The sequence below is a fragment of the Heterodontus francisci genome, chromosome 5 (assembly GCF_036365525.1).
Source record: "Heterodontus francisci isolate sHetFra1 chromosome 5, sHetFra1.hap1, whole genome shotgun sequence".
NCBI lineage: Eukaryota > Metazoa > Chordata > Chondrichthyes > Heterodontiformes > Heterodontidae > Heterodontus > Heterodontus francisci.
The window spans coordinates 200,451,617-200,457,616 of NC_090375.1; positions in this window are offsets into that span (position 1 = coordinate 200,451,617).

The window sequence follows — 6,000 nt, forward strand, 5'->3', positions numbered from 1 at the left end:
GAATCAATAAAGAGCATAATAGAATCAGTTATTCACTGATGGGAATTCATTCTTTAATTACTGTACTGTAAAATCTCTGTGACTGCTGAATTAGATAAAAAGCAAGGCTGATTTCATGAACACATTGGATGGCCATTTGAGGGAACTAGACTTGCAGGAATCAAGTGGGGGACTGGGACTGACTGAAAAGCTCTGTGGAGAGCCAGCATGGACTTGATAGGCTGAATGGCCTCCTGTGCTGTAAATGATTCTATGACTCCATTTGCACCATAGGAACAACTGGAGCACAGAGCTTGGTGAATCAACATTGCAGTGGATCACAAGAGTCTAATTTGAGAATTTGGTGATTACAGGAGTTCGATGCAAAGGAGAAAGGCAGTTTCTCACGTTGAGTTCAAAATGAGCAGAGCTGCAGATACCGAGGAATCCAAGACAAGTATCTGTGTAACGACTTCTGATCCTCAATGATTTTAATCCCCATCTCAACTCATCATGTTCCCTCTCCTGAGTTTTTTGCTCTCTTAGCCTTCCTAAATCTCTCCATCCACGAAAACTACCCAACCCATATTTGCAGCCACCCTCTTGACGTTGCTATCTCACATGGTCTTGCTCATCCCAGCATACCAATTACAGATAAGGCCATCTCTGATCACTTCCTTATATTACTTACTACCCACATCCCCCTTCTACACCCCAACCCTATTGTCTTTATCTGTCCCTGGAAAAAACCATCACCCAATTCATTTACAACTGCACTTTCAAAATCGCAACTATCAAGCCTCTGGCCCTCTGTTTGCCACAATGTTTCTGCAGCTACTGATACGCTCAACCTCACCTCGACCTTTGATGCCCTAGTCCCTAATAAAACGATTACTCTCTCTCTGAGTTCTGAAGAGGGGTCACTGACCTGAAACATTAACTCTGCTTCTCTCTCCACTGATGCTGTCAGACCTGCTGAGTATTTCCAGCATTTCTTGTTTTTATTTCAGATTTCCAGCATCTGCAGTATTTTGCCTTTATTACTCTCTCTCACCCTGGCCATTCCCCTTGTAATGGCCCACATCTCCTTAAGACCAAGGGATGCAGACTTGAAAGGATATGGCGGACAACGGGTTTTGCCATTCACCACCAGATCTGGCTGGACCACTTAAAACACTGTCGAGTCCTGCTCTCATGTGCTAAAACTGCTCACTATTCCAGGATCATCCTGGAATGCAAAGATAACTCCTGGCTTCTTTTCTCTAATGCAAAACCATCTCATACCCTTCTCCCTGTCCTCTCCACCCTCACTTCCAACAATAAGTGCGATAAGCTCATGAAGTTATTTGCCACTAAGATTGAGACCATCTGATTTCTTTTTATTTGTTTCATGGGATGTGGGCATCGCTGGTAAGGCCAGCATTTATTGCCCATCCCGAATTGCCCTTGACCTGAGTAGCTTGCTAGGCCATTTCAGAGGGCAGTTAAGAGTCAACCACATTGATGTAGGTCTGGAGACACATGTAGGCCAGACCAGGTAAGGATGGCAGATTTCCTTTCCTAAAGGACATTAATGAACCAGATGGGCTTTTATGAGCTGCCTCTGCTGTGTACCACCCTTCCACTAGCCCACCTGACCAAACTTCTTATAATGCCCCCGAATGACTGTAGGATTGAGTTTATTTTATTGTAGGACTGTTAGAACTTAGTTGTAAGTATATCAGTTAAAATTGTATTTTGTATGTAACATAACCACAAAACATGATGTCAGCTAAAGTTCTGTACATGTCATGACATGTCAAGAAGCATTGGAAAGGGTTAATTCAGACTATGTTGTTAGACTGTGGATTACCCCAGGGAGACTTTTAGCTTTTTAGCTGGTAAAAAAACTGTCAACAAATCCCTAAAATAAAAGCAAAATACTGCAGATGCTGGAAATCCCAAAATCCGCAAACAGGACTGTCCTGGCAGACCCATTGTTTCAGCCTGTTCCTGCCCCACTGGGCTTAGTTCTTCCTATCTTGACTCTATCTTTTCTCCCCGGTCCAGTCTCTTCCCCCTACATCCGTGACTCTTCTGACACTACGTCATTTTGACAATTTCCAGTTTCCTGGCCCTAACCGCCGCCTCTTCTCTATGGACGTCCAATCTCTCTACACCTCCATCCCCCACCAGGATGGTTTGAGGGCTCTCTGCTTCTTCCTTGAACAGAGGCCCAATCACTCTCCATCCACCACCACCTTCCTCTGCCTGGCTGAACTTATTCTCACATTGAACAACTTCTCCTTCAACTCCACTCACTTCCTTCAAGTACAAGATGTTGTTTTGGGTACCCGCATGGGTCCTAGTTATGCCTGTCTTTTTGTGGGATATGTCGAACTTGTTCCAGTCTCACTCAGGCCTCGTCCCCCAATTCTTTTTCCGGTACATTGATGACAGTATCGGTGCCATTTCCTGCTCCCACCCGGAACTAGAAAACTTTATCAACTTTGCTTCTAATTTCCACCTTTCTCTCACCTTCACATGGTCCATCTCCAACACTTCCCTTCCCTTCCTCGCCTTCTCTGTCTCCATGTCTGGGGATAGGCTGTCTACTAATATTCATTATAAGCCCACCGACTCCCACAGCTACCTCGACTACACTTCCTCACACCCTACCTCCAGTAAGGACTCCATTCCATTCTCCCAGTTTCTCCGTCTCCGACGCATCTGCTCTGATGATGCTACCTTCCACGACAGTGCTTCTGATATGTCTTCCTTTTTTCCTCAACTGCGGATTCCCCCTCCACTGTGGTTGGCAGGGCCCTCAACCGTGTCCAGCCCATTTCCCGCACCTCTACCCTCACTCCTTCCCCTCCCTCCCAGAACCGCGACAGGGTTCCCCTTGTCCTCACTTTCCACCCCACCAGCCTCCAGATCCAAAGGATCATCTTCCGCCATTTCTGCCACAACCAGAGTGATTCCACTACCACAGGCATCTTTCCCTGTCAGCATTCCGAAGGGATCGTTCCCTCCACGACACTCTTGTCCACTGCTCCCTTAACCCCACCACCTCACCCCCTTCCCATGGCACCTTCCCCTGCGATTGCAGGAGGTGTAATACCTGCCCATTTACCTCCTCTCTCCTCAGTATTCAAGGCCCCAAACACTCCTTTCAAGTGAAGCAGCAATTTACTTGTACTTCTTTCAATGTAGTATACTGTACTCGCTGCTCTCAATGTGGTCTCCTCTACATTAGAGAGAGCAAACACAGACTGGGTGACCGCTTTGCGGAACACCTCCACTCAGTCCGAAAGCATAACTCCGAGCTTCCGGTTGCTTGCCATTTCAACACTCCCCCCTGCTCTCATGCTCACTTCTCTGTCCTTTGATTGCTGCAGTGTTCCAGTGAACATCAACGCAAGCTCGAGGAACAGCATCTCATTTACCGATTAGGCACACTACAGCCTGCCGGACTGAACATTGAGTTCAATAATTTCAGAGCATGATGGGCCCCCCACCCCCTTTTTATGTTTAGTTATTTTTTCTTTTTTATTTGGTTATTTTATTTTAGGTTTTTTGGTGTGTTTAGTTTGTTTCTACTGTGCCTGCATTGAGAGACAGGTTACTGGTGATCGTTGAGCCTAGGTAGGTGAACTCTTGAACCACTTCCAGAACGTGGTCGCCGATATTGATGGATGGAGGATTTCTGATGCCCTGTCCCATGATGTTTGTTTTCTTGAGGCTGATGGTTAGGCCAAATTCGTTGCAGGCAGCCGCAATCCTGTCGGTGAGTCTCTGCAGACACTCTTCTGTGTGGGATGTTAATGCAGCATCGTCAGCAATGTTTCAAGCCTGTGTCCTCAGTACCTTGCTCTACGGCAACGAGGTGTGGGCAACGTATGTCAGCCAAGAGCGATGTCGCAGCCTTGCAATTGGACACGGCAATATTCTGCAGGTGGAGGGACAGGAGGAACACCTGTCCTCCTCAGATGAGGATAACTATGAAGAGAGTGAGGAGGAGGACAACAATGACAATGCTGCTGTCATCGATATGAGGGCCATGGAGAGACATGCAAAGGATTTCAGGGACAACCTCATTTATGCACGTTTCAGCCAACAATAAGCCAGATCATCAAGGAATGTTGGGAGAAGAAACATAACAATTTCCCACAGAAATTCCCTTTTTCATGAGGTCTTATTCATCGCTGGAATCTTAACAAAGCGGTGCTGCACTTTCATATGATTTGAAATCATCCATGGGCTACGATGAATGTGACTACACACCACTGCAAGCAGTGTTAAATAATGTCCGTAGAAAGCAAAAGTAAGGCATGACAGTATTGGGAAATGTTAATAATCATCAACAGGAAAACAACCATCATTGAAAATTGAAGGCAAACATTTCAATGAGATATGGACACTGGACATTTCCTGAGATGCTTTGCAAACATCATTGCATTCTTGCCACAGACCTCCGAAAAACATCCTTGTATCCATTCTGTAACCAAGCAAAACATTACCAAGAGTGAATCATTTTGAATTAAATAACTATGTATTAATAAATCTTTTCTATTGTCACAATATGTACATCACCCGCACCACCTTCATGCTAAAAACTCTTTCAATTTCCTTATTCTGCCATTATGTCGAGGTGCTACCCCGACATTAGCAGTTGAGGTGGAGGCAGTCTGCTCAGTGCACTGCCCCGTTGCCGTGGATGACCGTGGTGGGCGTCCTCTGGAAGAACGGGGCCTTGATGGCTCCATCCTACTGGGGGTCTGCAGCAATGGTGCTTGAGTATCCCCCGTGTGCCCACCAGATGGAGGTAAGGGGGTCATTGTCGGGGGAGAGGGCTAGACGCCGCTTACTCTGGGGGTGTCCTGAGAGGAAGGTCCCGGGGCAGCTGGCACGCGCTCCTCCTCCATCTGTGTGCATGGTGGCACCTGTCTGTCTCCCTGAGGGGCAGAAGCACCTGGTGGGAGGTCCAAGTTCCTCATCCCCCTGTCACTTAGACTCTCCTGCATGGAGCCCATGGCTACTGTGATGGAGTGCAGGTCGGAACGCATATGGCTTGAGTGCTCAACCAGACTCACCACAGAGCTCGCCAAACTCTCCATTGAGGAAGTGATATGCTCAAATGCCTGATTAATGGCAGATGTCATAGCTTGCATGACCTCAGGCATCTCCGACATATTTTCCACATGGCTTTGCTGCACAGTGCAGATTTAATAACATGGCAAATGATGCATCACAGCCATTGCATACATGCATCAACATCACTCATTCTGCATTGGCTTTCACACGACACATCCAAGCACATAAACAATGCCAATCTTCATCATTTACTGAACGGCACCAAGGTTGCTCATGCATTCCACTGCATTCCTTGTGTACTCTCTGCCTTAAAGAAATGGAGCAAGGAAGGAAAACAATAGGGGACCTTCCCCAGGACCCATTACCCTCGCTGATCTGAGCAAGTCATTGATATGCTTGCAGCATTGCACCCACGAGTGACCCCATGGTTCGAGACCTCCTCTGCTACCTCCATCCAGACCGCGTTGGTGAGGTGGGAGGGGCTTCTGTCTCCATCGACAGGGAAAAGGACCTCCCGCCTTTCCCTGACGGCCTGGAGGAGAACCTTTGGGACACTGCCTGCTGGCTGCCATTTGATTCACTTTGGCTGTAGGGAATATAAATGATATGACGTTGGTGGTGAGTTTCACAAAATAAGGGAGGCAAAAACATTTTGATTTAAGTGAAAGCTTCAACTAAGTTATTCTGAAGATACTTACATGAAAGGAAGGCTGCTACTCCTTGAGGCTGAAAGAACAGAATGTTTTGTATCTGTGTGATCATGGTGCTTGGGGCAGTGATGACCGGTTCCACCAATGAAAGGCTCACCCGCCGCTTGATCTCACCTGTACCCCATGCCTGTCACCACATGGCTAATTTAAATACAAAATCATGTGGGAAATGGGAATTGCAAGTTACAACAACTTCTGGTCCTGCCGTCAGAAACATCACGGCAATCATAAAATT